This window comes from Octodon degus, unplaced genomic scaffold, assembly GCF_000260255.1.
Source record: "Octodon degus isolate 3935 unplaced genomic scaffold, OctDeg1.0 scaffold00153, whole genome shotgun sequence".
NCBI lineage: Eukaryota > Metazoa > Chordata > Mammalia > Rodentia > Octodontidae > Octodon > Octodon degus.
The window spans coordinates 1,869,100-1,880,615 of record NW_004524729.1 but is presented as its reverse complement, the minus strand read 5'-3'; the positions used below and the strand labels follow the sequence as shown (position 1 = coordinate 1,880,615).

General features: G+C 56.7%; 1 protein-coding gene across 1 annotated transcript in view; it reads right to left on the bottom strand.

Annotated features, from left to right (window-relative positions):
- Positions 1-6,922, bottom strand: part of Prr5 (proline rich 5) — a 37,605-nt gene extending 30,683 nt beyond the window's left edge. Inside the window, exon 1 of the mRNA XM_023702525.1 lies at positions 6,841-6,922. The gene's annotated coding sequence lies outside the window, so the exon portion shown is untranslated. The remainder of the gene's footprint in view (positions 1-6,840) is intronic.
- Positions 6,923-11,516: the final 4,594 nt, after the last annotated feature.

Genomic DNA, 11,516 nt, shown 5'->3' with positions numbered 1-11,516 from the left:
GCTGCAGCCTAGAGGGTGGTGCCTGCCTTGCAGCAGGAGAAGAATATGGGCAGGTGGGCAGTGCCGTATCAGGGGCTGCAGGGGCCAGGGCTCCTCTCGCAGCTTCGGGCACTTTGGGAAAGTGTCCTCCCAAACTCGGGGCTCCCTCACCCTGAGTTACGGCAAGGCCTGTCAGGGCCTCCTGGAAACCTGAGCCTGTCCTGGGCCACTCCACTCATACTGCTGGCCCTGGTGGACACAAGGATGGTGCGGGGGTCCTTAAGTCACAAGCAGAGGGGCAGAGCTCAAGTCTCAGAGCTCCGTGCAGCCCTCTCTGACTCCGTGGGTCTCCCACCGTGGCAGGGCTCCCCCACAGTCCCAGAATCTGTTTTATGAATGAATGACAAAAGGCGCGTCTGCCCGACCCACGCTGGGAGGAGGCAGCCAGATGGCTGCTCCTGGGTTTTGTTGTTGCCGCAACTCCGAAAATCAAAAGTACAAACCTGAAGTCACAGAGCTGTGTCACAGCATGGGTGGCAGAAAGCCCAGTTCTGACCTTGCTTCTGCTGAGCTGGGCTGCTTGGGTATGAGGCCCTGGGCCACAGAGGCTGCGAGTCAGGCCGGCCACAGGTGGGTGCTGCATGTGCAGTCCCCTCTTGCAGCCTCAGGGGACCTAGCTGCCGGGCGCAGTGAGGACAACACAGGAAGGGATGCTGAGGGGGTGGCCGGCAGGACTCCGGCTGCAGCCTCCTGTGCCTGCACGTTGAGTGGGACCGTCCAACCTCACGTTGGGCAACCCCACTGTGCAGGTGCTGTGAGGCATCTTTGGCCAAAGGGCAGAGGGGACGGGCACTTGGGCAGGGCATGCTGGGCACTGGTGACTCAGCGGAATGCATCCGGGAGGCTGCAGGCAGTGGGGCGTGGGACACAGCAGATGCCCCCACTGTGCCCTGTGCTGAGCTCCCAGCTGCGAGCTCCTGATAAATATTTTATCACTGCTCAGAAGCATTCCCCGCAGGTGCCTGGAGCCTGAGCCTGCGGCCCACCCCTTCCTGCTCATGAGGAAGGAGGGTGGAGGGGAGTGTGTCCCACTGGGACTTCGGGCCACTGGTCCAGCAAACACCTCGGGTGCCCCTGCCCGCCCTGTGTCCCCACTCCACCCTGTCCTGGGTGCAGGGTTCAGCCGTGCCCACAAAAGTCCTCCTCTTCTCTCCTTGCCTCTGCCCATGCTGCTGGCCCCTTGCCTCGGTCTTGCCTCTTCCAGGAAGCCTTCCAGGCCCTCCCTTGCCTGTGGTGTGACTGATGTGGGGTCACCCTCTCAGAGGCTGGCTCTTTGATGGAATGAATGATCCTGTGTCACTGGGGACAAGATGGGGTGGGGTCGATGGAGCCAGCCTCACACCCACATTGAATCCCCATTCAGGGAAAGCTATGATGACTTCGGCTTGCAGGGACCCACATGTGACAGCGATGATCACAGCTGCCACATGGTGATGTCTTCAAGCCTGCCTGGGGGGTGTCACATCTGTCCCTCACTCTTCTGGGACCTTGGGGCTGGCAAGCATGTGGCCACTGGACCACAGGGCAGGGCCTCTCATACCACCATCCACCTGGAGCCCCCAGAGATGTCACGGGAGAGGGCTCAGTGTGCAGGATGGGATGCTGTGAGGCATGCAGGGACACACCAGGGAGACTCAGGCAGGAGCTCCAGCACTGCCGGGGAAGATGTGGCCTATACCACGCAGGTGAGGAAGGCAGCTCTGGTGTGGTAGTGGTGCTGGGCAGAAGCAGCTCAGCATCAGGCTGTTGGGTCCATGGGAGGGAAAAGACGGCCCTGCACCCTCCTGCTGAGCAGGCCGAAGCCAAGCTCTGGACCTCCTCTCTGTCTCCTTGTTTGCCTGAGTCATGGCTCCAGGCATGTCCCATCCTCCCTTCAAAAGTCCCTGACCAATGATCCTCAGGGCTTTAATCAGTGAGCTCCCTGAATCTGTGCAGAGTCAAGCAGTGGTCCCAGGTCCACCAGCAAGAAGTGGGCATGGTGCAGTGTGGGCTGGCACTCATGCCCAGAGGCGGGGTGTCAGCTCAGGGGCTTTCCTGGAAGTGACTGGATCCCCTGGGTCAAGTGGATTAAAGATTAAAGAATTTGCTATATAGGGCTTAGCCATCTAGACCCTCAGAGTCAGCTGCAGCCATGGCGCAAGGGGGGCCAGTAAACTGCTCTCTTTGAAGGTGGACCTTAATATGGTCTACAAGATGCTGATTTTGCAAGCATGTGGAATGTAAGAATTGTGGGACCACAGAGGGTTCCACTCAGATTTCCCCCAAGAGGGCAGTGCATAGAACTGTGAGCATGAATCCAGAAGTACAGTGGCGACTCCAGGAAGTTGGAGAGGCCAGGAAAGTGGAACATCAGCTGAGGAAAACCACAGGCATGAGCAGAGCCAGTCCAAGAGGGAGCCCACACGGCCTGCAGCCAGCAAGGGCCCGGGGTGGGGCTGCCCACACCCTCTGGAGTTCACATCACATCTCTCTGTGCACCGGACACTGGGCAAGGAATTACGGGATTAAACCTCTGCCCTGCTGGGTTCTAATCTTGCTTCATCCTGCATCTCCTTTCTATGCCCTCAGTCCTCCTTTTTTGGAATGGAAATGTTTACTCTGTGCCATTCTATCTTGGGGTTATATTACTTGTTTTTTTTTTTTAATCTGTTTGTTTGTTTTTAATTTCACAAGGGCTTACAGCTAAGAGTTTGCCTTGAAATTCAGAGGAGATTTTGGACTTGGACTTTTGAGCACTGCTGGGACCACCGCGACCTGGAGACTCTTGGAGACAGACTGAAAGTGCTTTGCAAAATGAGATGGGTATGAGCCTTTGGGGGCCAGGGAAAGTGTCATAGCTTGGATTTGAAATGTTCCCCCAAACTCAGGTGCTAGAGCCTCGCTTGCTGCGTCTGGTTCCTGGCCCCTTACTCTCTGGCTCTCTCTCTTTCTTGTTGCCATGGTGTGGGCTGTTGTCCTCTGCTGTGTTCCAGGTCTGGCCACAATGGAGCCACCTAACCATGGACTGATGTCTCTGAAACCATAAGCCACGATAAAGCTTTTCTCTTTGGAGTCGTGGAGTCTCAGGTATTTTGTTATAGTGCTAGAAAGCTAACCGACACGGGTAGATTTCAGCCCATCTAAACCAGAACGCGAAGTTCTGGTTTCACTGACATCAAAAGGGTGTGAGTAGTGGGGCCACTCGGGTCCTCCGTGCTCAGTAAGTGCTGCCCTTGCAGGCCACGCAGGCAATCTTAGTGGTGCTATGCCAGGTGGAGAAATAGTTTTGCTGGAGAAATAGCTTTTGTGAACTAAGGACGGCCTTCGACATGCCCAGCAGGCACAGGCCTTGGAGCTTCCAGGAAGTAAGCGCTGGGGCGAAACGCTTGTCTTGCACATTCAGGGCTCTGGGCTCCAACCCCAGTACTGAGAGAAGAAGAACCTTCTGGAAAATGAAGGCCCCTGTGACAGCCCCTAATGTGAGCATGCTTGGTGACGTATCCTCACCTTTATGCATGGCCCGGGGTGGATGGGGAGGGTCTGGGCCACACATCTTGTGCCAAATACCCAGGCCTGTGCCCGTCTGCCTCACACTCCTCTCTGGGCAGCACTCGGCTCCCATCCATCCCTGTTTGCCGGGCGAGGTCAGCACCACCTCCTGGCTGCTGGGAGGAGCCACGGGGAGCAGGCTCAGAGGGCTGCAGAGTGAGCCCTTTGCACTGGAGGGCTATGTGTGTGTGCCTGTGTGCCTGTGTGTGTGTGTGCCTCTGTGTGTGTGTGTGTGTGTGTGTGTGTGTGCGCGCGCGTGTGTTCTTGACTCTCTTTTAAAAAGGGACTTGGCTCTGTCCCCTCCCCACCTGCCCCAGCATGTAGAGATCGGGGAACTCAGAAGCAAAGCCGATCTCTATTCTCACTCCTGGCCATGGTGTACTCTCTCATCACCTGTGTCCCTTGGCTGCCTGGATGCTGTCACCCATGATTGCACTGTGGCTCAATCTGGGACAGCCCAATGCTCAGGCCTCAGTAAGACCCATGTCCTTTACAAGAGGGAAGGTGACCTGGGGATACCACTCAGCCCACCAGGGCTCAAAGGTCTGGGAGCAGACAGCACCAGGCTGTTCCCTAAGAGTTAGAGATTCAAAGGCACCAAGAAATATGCTCCCCTAAAGTCTGCAAGAGCCCTCTCCTAGCCAGGCACAGGGGGGCATGCCTGTAGTCCCAGCTACTGAGGAGGCTGAGGCAGGAGGGTGGCTTGAGCCTAGCTTGAGACCAGCCTGGGCAACACAATGAGATCCTGTCTCTAAGTAGCTAAATGAATTCCCCCTCCCTCTAGGTGCTTTCACCTTCAAGATTCATTTTTAAGGTATAAAAGAGGGATGTGATTAAAAGAAAGAGCCAGGCATGGTGCTGCATGCCTTTAATCTCAGCACTCGGAGAGGCTGAGGCAGGAAGACTTCAAGTTTGACTCTCTTGTCTCAAAATAAAGAAACTGAAAAAGCTGGGGATATAGCTCAGTGGGAAAGCCCCCAGCTTCACTCCTCAGTACTGGAGAAACAAAATCAAACAAACAAAAAGGACTGTATTGTCTCGAGGCAGACACCTGGTGACAAGCCACCCAAGCTTGTCCTCACAATGGCCCAAGCTTCTGATTCCCACTTTCCATCTGTACCCCAAGAGATGTCCCATCCTTCTCAGTGCTTGGACCCCTGCGGGCCACCCTGAGGTCCTATGGCAGGACACCTGGGGCTGCTGGGTGACCCCGTCTAGCTCACAGTCACACGGCACCTGGAGCCAGCTCCCTTCTGCAAGGCCTTCAGTTGTGAGGGGCTCCTGGCCACCTGCCCCACCACAGACGCCTGTCCTGACTGTCCCTGTCCCTCCACAGGTCAAGATCCCTGGAGAAGCCTTCTTTGTTGTCCAGCGACACCCACAACACGGGCGCCTGGAGGGGCTGGCTGCTGCTCCCGTTCCCCAGCTGTGCCCAGCGTTGTCCGGGAGACACCAGTGGCCTTTCTCCGTCCCTGCCTTGAGCGAGGGAGCTGGCATCTCACCAGGCCACCCGCTCTGTGCTGCGTCCCCAGGCGGTTCCGCTCGGGCAGCCCCAGCCTTTCAAGCTGTCCATTAGAAACAGAAAGCCATTACCCAGCCAGCCGGCATGCGTGCACACTTGCCATGCTCATGGGAATTGGGCCCATGCGACTGTTCCCCTCACTGCCCCGTGACTTGCACCCTCACCAGGCCTCTCACATCTTTGGACCCCCATGACCCCATGGCATTTTCAAAGGAGGACACTGGGGACCAGAGATAGAGTGACATACTCAAGGCTACATGTCTAGCTGTGGTGATTGAGCATGCTGACTGGACTGGACAGGCTCTCTCGACCCCACCCCACCATTAACACAAAGGGTAGGTCCCTTCCTGGGTCTGCCACACAGTGGGGTAGGTGATTTTTTTTTTCTTTTTTGAGGAACCGGGGATTGAACTCAGGCCCTTGTACTTGCCAGGGAAGCACTTATTCTACTGAGCCATCTCCCTGGCCCTGGGGTAGGTGATCTTGTTACTGTCATCAATGCCACCAGCCAGTGGCACCCACACCTGCTGGTGCATCGAAGAGTGGGGAGGGACTTGTGTAGTACATGTTCCTGATGCCTTTGCCAGGATGAGGGCTCAGGGGGCTGTGTTTTGTCAGCATTGTCATTAAAGGGTGCCCCGTACTGGGGACCTCACCTAGCAAGCCCGCATGAAGGGCTTTCTGGGCTGGGCCCTGCGCAGGGCTGAAGGGAGGTACCTGCCTCTTCTCTCAGCTCTGGGATGGGCCTTAGGCCTTGGGGTCCAGGACATCCAGGCAGCGCTTTTCTGCCACCGAGAGCATCAATCATGACTTCCACGGCAGTGTCATGCTCACAACCCTCAGGGACCTCTACAGACGTCACTTCGGCCTGGGCCCAGACAGGAGGTGAGGCCTGCAGGAAACAGCAGGGCTGAGACCACAGCCTGCGACCTGGTTGGGACTCGCAGGGGACGCTCCCTCAGCCCAGTGCCCTCCTTCACCCTGGCTCTAGCAGGAGGAAATCTTAGAAAGTATCAGGCTCCAGTCATGGGACCAGGATCCAGGGATTCATCTGATGCGGCCAGTGTCCCTGCCTGCCAGGGATGGGCAGGGGTCTCCCCGGGGCCTGTGGCATGGACCCTTCCGTCTTCCAGCCCGTGGCCTCGGCCCTAGGATCTGCCTCTGGCGCGGCCCCATTGGCTCTTTGAGCCAACTCGCTGCCAGGAAGGTGGCCAGAGGCCCAGGCCAGAGGCCAGCAGGGTGGGGGCTGCAGCCTGAGCAGGGCTTAGGCTCTGAATTGAGGGTCTCCTCCCTCGACCACCTTTGTCTGCTCTATTAAGGGGGTGATGGGAAGGAAGGGGACAGCGCAGCAGGGAGGGGCAGGGTGGGAAAGTGGATGACGAGGCAGCTGGACAGGGTGGACGCGGCCCGGGGGAGACTCACAGAGGGACAGGGAAGGAGGGACACTCAGGGACATAAGCGAAGGGGCGGGGCGGGGCCTCAGAGCGCCGAGGAAGGTCCCGGGGGCTGGGGTAGGAGGGGCCGGACCCCAGGGAGGACCGCCCCCGCCCCACCGGTGCCGACGAGCCTCACCGCACCCCGGCCCGGCTGGCACTTGGGGAAACACGCGCGCGCACCGACACGCGCGCACTGACACGCGCACACGCGCGCGCACTTCCCCGCGGGCACCGCCCGGGGCTTCGCCTTCCGCAGCACGCGTGTCGCCCCCGGGTCCTTCCTGGCCGGGCCCGGGACCTGCCGCCGCCACTCACCTCGGTCCCCGCGTCGCCGCTGCCGCTCACTTCGGTCCCCGCGCCCCTGCCGCCACCACCGCCGCGCAGAGCCGGTCCGGCTGGGGAGGGGGAGGGGTCTCCGAGGCTCCGCCCCGCCTCGCGGACCGCCCCGCCCACCGAGCGCCCGCCCCGCCTCTCCCGCGTCCCACCGTGGCTCCACCCCCCACGGCTCCGCCCCGGCCCAAACCCGGAGCATCGAGGCCCTGGGGTCTAGCGCTGCAGGGAGACCGCACAGGCCGGTTGCGCCGGCCGTGCCCCCATCCGAACCTGGACGACCGCTGTGCCCTCCGCGGGCCGTGGGCTGCTGCCCGCCAGGAGGCATCAGGGGTCACCCGACTCTGAGGCCAGGATCGCCCCGCGGCGTTCGGCACCTATTGAACTCCCCATTCCCAGCCCGGCCTGAGTGGGACACCGGGCGCCTGGAAATCCGACAGCCAGATTCAGTCCCTGGTGTGGTCCCCGGGTTCCCGGGCCAACGGAGGGTGGGAGATAAACAGGTCTGAAACGGAAAACAGCCAGGGCTGCGTGCGGTTCTCCAGGTGTAGCCGCATGCACTCCTGCTCCATGCAGCGGCCCCGGCCTGGACCCGGCTGCCCACATTTCCCAACTTGGGTGAAGTGGGGGAAATTATCCAGCATCTAGCAACACACCCTCACATCCAGCACCCCAAATTCCATATCCCACACCCTACATCCCACGCCCACACCCCTGGACCTCGGAACTCTGGGTTGCATTGGGGCTGGACGGGGCAGAGACGGCTCCGAGACCAGGAATTTCCTGGCAGAAATGACCCTTGGTGCTGGGCCAGGGACCAGGCTGTCTGGGGATTCTGGAGGTGACTGTTACTGGTTATTATGTGTGGGCAGAGTTTTAAAGTTTTGGAATGAAGTTGTACAAGCATATGTGGCCATGTTCAGCAGGCAAGCATATTTCCCCTCCCTTCTGCGTGCAAGGAGGTCACGCTCGCGTGAGGCCGGGGTGGGGCTCACCTTCCCGGGGACCACATCAAGGAGATGGGTGGCTTTTTGGGGTCATCCAGTCTAGCCTCTAAGTTACAACCCAAAGACCCACTTCCTTCAAATGTTTGTTTTAAGGTCATTGTAGATTTACACGCAGTTGTAAGAAATAATAGCGATCTCTTGGGCCCAGTTTTCCTCCTTGGTGACATCATTCACAATTGTAATCCAACCAGGGCCACAATATGTGTACCATCAACATATGGGGTACCCTGTCACTGCAGGGTAGACCCCCTCCCTTATACCGCTGTTTTGTGTCTTGTCCCTGTCACCTCCTGGTGCCCACTCACCTGGTCTCCGTTTCTGTGATTTTGTCATTTCTTTCTTTCTTTTTTTTTTTTTTAAATGTATTTAGTACAGGGTCTACAAGGTGGCACTACACAGATGGGACTCATAGTGAGTCTCCTGTTTTCAGCCTCCCGAGTCCTGGGGTTACAGGCATGATACTGCGCCCATTCTCAATCACGTCTCAGCCTGCCCTGGGGATGGGGCCGGCATGGCATGCTGGGGATTGAACTCTGGTCCCTGCAATCTGCCTAAGCAGATGCTTTAGTCCGCTAAGCTATCTGGCCAGCCCCTATTTTGTCATTGCAAGAATGTCACGAGAGTGCCATCACATCACCTTGCCGTCTGAGACTGCTTTCTGTCTGCTGACCATTGTTCTTTATAGATCTTCCTCCACACTTCAGGGATCAATAGTTTATTCTTGTAGCTGGGGGAGGAGTCCACCTCCCTGGTGTGGATGGAGGGGGTCTGTTCAGTTGTTGAAGGAAAACTGCATTGTTTTCAGCTTGGCACCGTTAAAAACAAGCTGCTATAAACATTTGTATATAGGTTTTTGTGTGAACATAAGTTTTCATTTGCTTGGGAAAAGTGCCCAGAGTGTAACTGTTGGGTCGTATGGTAGTTACATGTTTAGATTTTTTAAAGAAACTTCCTGTTTTCCGGAGGGGCTGTACCACTTTATCTCTCCATTCACAGTGTGTGAATGGACCTGTTTCTCTGCAACTTCACCATCATTTGGTCTTATTTTCATATTTTATTTTTGTCATTTGATAGAAATGTAATGATTTTTTTTTTTTTTTTTTTTTGAGACAGAGTTCTCACGATGTTGCTTCAAATTCAAGATCCTCCTGCCTGCTGAGTAACTGGGCTTCCAGGTGCCTGCCACCATATCTAGCTTTGATATTACGGATTTCATGTGTTCTTCTAATGGCTAACGATGTTGACAGGCTGAAGAGACTGAGCTTTATTGCCGTGTGTACATTTTTTTCTAATGAAATGTCTGCATATACATTCTGCTTACTTTTTAATTAAATTGTTTTACTTTCAGTGTTGATTGTTAAAGAATTCTCGATGCATTCCAGATGCCAGTCCTCTGCTAGGTCATCCTCTTCGCTGGTCTTTGGCACGACAAAAGTTTTTCATTTTTGTCAGAAGTCTGCTGTGTCAGAGCTTCCTTCCGTGGAACAAGCCGTCTCACTTCCTGCCAGAACTCGAGGCTGTCCCGGCGGGGGCGGCGGCTCTGGCAGCTGCTCAGATGCTTGCCCGTGCCGGAGTCTCTGATCATGACCTCAGCCCCGCGGACCCCATCTGCTGACCTCCGACTCTGCTGGGAGCGAAAGCGATGTAGCTGGAGGCTCCGGGAGCTGGGACTCAGTCAGCAGGAGTGAGTCTGGGGGTCTGCACACTGTGCCTGTGGTTCCCCAGGATATGCAGGGTTCAAGGCCCATATCTGTGAAGGCCTCTTGAGGTTTAAGATTCCAGCCAAGGGCTGGTGAGATGGCTCAATGGTCTAAAGCACCTACTTAGAACAAGCTAAGCTAAGCAAAAGCACAGGGACCGCGGTTCAATCCCCAGCACCACATGCCAGCCAGCCCGCCCCCTGGTGGGCTGAACTGGCCACACACACACAAAATAAACAAATAAATAAATTAAAAAAAAAAAAAAAAAAAAGATTCCAGCCAAATCCCCAGGGCCACGTGGTGCTTGGGCCAATCCGGGGTCACCAAGGGGCTACAGGACCAGGAGAGCCCTGACTTCTCTCTTTGCTGCTTTTCAAAGGTCAGCTCATCCTTGGTTCTTGTGTGTTTTCAGAAAGCATGTGCGTGACCAGGATTCTGGCTGGTACAAATACAAGTGTTTTTAGAAGATACTCATGAAGCCAGGGTGGTGGCGCATGCCTGTGGTCCCAGCACTCAGGAGGTGGAGGCAGGAGAGTCATGTACCCAAGCCAGGTGCAGTGGCACTTAGCTGTCATCTGTGCACCGTGGGAGGCCGAGGCAGGAGGACTGCAAGCTTTGCGCTCAGCTTGGGCAATTTAGTCACTTACTGGGATTCTGTCTTAAAATAAAAACTAAAAAGGGCTGGGATGTGCCTCCCTGTAAAGGCCCTGGAGCCAATCCTTCGTACTGAAGGGAAAGGCAAAAAGGAAAGTTCTGCATGGAGCATGCAAGGGCCCATGAGGCACCATCTATGGGCGCCTGAACCAGGCCTCCCCTTTGTCCCTGTCCCCCCTCTATACGCAGAGTTCTGTTGTGTCCAGGCTCAGTTCCCCGGCAGCTGGACTCTGACTGCTGTGGACAGGTATTATTTTGTCTGCCCTGCAGAATTGGCTGCAAAGGCTCCGGGCTGCCCAAGTCTCGCTCAGAGCCACACAGTCAGTGAGGGCAGGGCAGGGCTGGGCGTAGGCTGTCCAGCTTGCAGTCTGCGTGACTCAGGGTCTGAAGTGCCCAGAGCTGGGTGGATGTGACAGGGATCTGGAGGGGATCCTGGTGACTGTCACAGTCAGGAAAAGGCCTCGAGCCTGGCTGCTCCTTCCTCCCAGCCACAGTTAGCAGGTGAGTGTGTGTGGGCCCAGGGGGGACACCGGCTGTGTCTGTCCCCAGGAGCCCCTCCTCAGGCCTTCAAGGATGTGGAGAGGCTCCGGGGAGGCCATGTCTCAGCCACGGTGACAGGCAACCTTCTTTCTCCTTCCTCTTTCCACAGGAGCAGGCATGGCCAGCATCAGCATGTACCAGGACTGTCCGGGTATCACCCTGTGATCCTAGCACCTGGGAAGCTGAGGCAGGTGGATTATTGTGAGTTCAAGGCCAGCCCGGGCTACATAATGAGACTCTGTCTCAAAAACAAAAATAAAAGCAAAAACAAAAAGAAAAACAAACAAACAAACAAACAAACACAAAGAAGCACTTTGCAAATCCAAAGCCCTGTGGAAAACCTAGTTCTCTCCAGGTGATCTCTAGTTCTCTCCAGGAGGTCTCCTCGCAGCCTGCTGGCCCAGTATGGCCCTTGGGGCTGTCCTGGCACCATGGGAACCTGCAGATACCGGTGGCTCCCTGTCACAGGTGTCCCAGGCCCCAGCTGTCAGTGTGGTAGGAGACAAGCCTGGCAATGTGCATGGCTCCGCAGGGCCACTCAGGAGCTGGGCTGACGATGTCCTCCCACCCTGGAGAAGTTCACTGCAGACTGCCTGCGACTCTGGGACTCCAAGTATCCCCGTGGCAGGAGGAGCACGGGATAGGATGAGCCGCTGGTGATTGCTCAGGGGTGGGAGGATTGGAGGGTCTCCTTCCAGATGGAGAGAGGAGGAGGAAGAGGAGAAGGAGGGGGAGGAGGAGGAGGAGGGGCAGGAGGAGG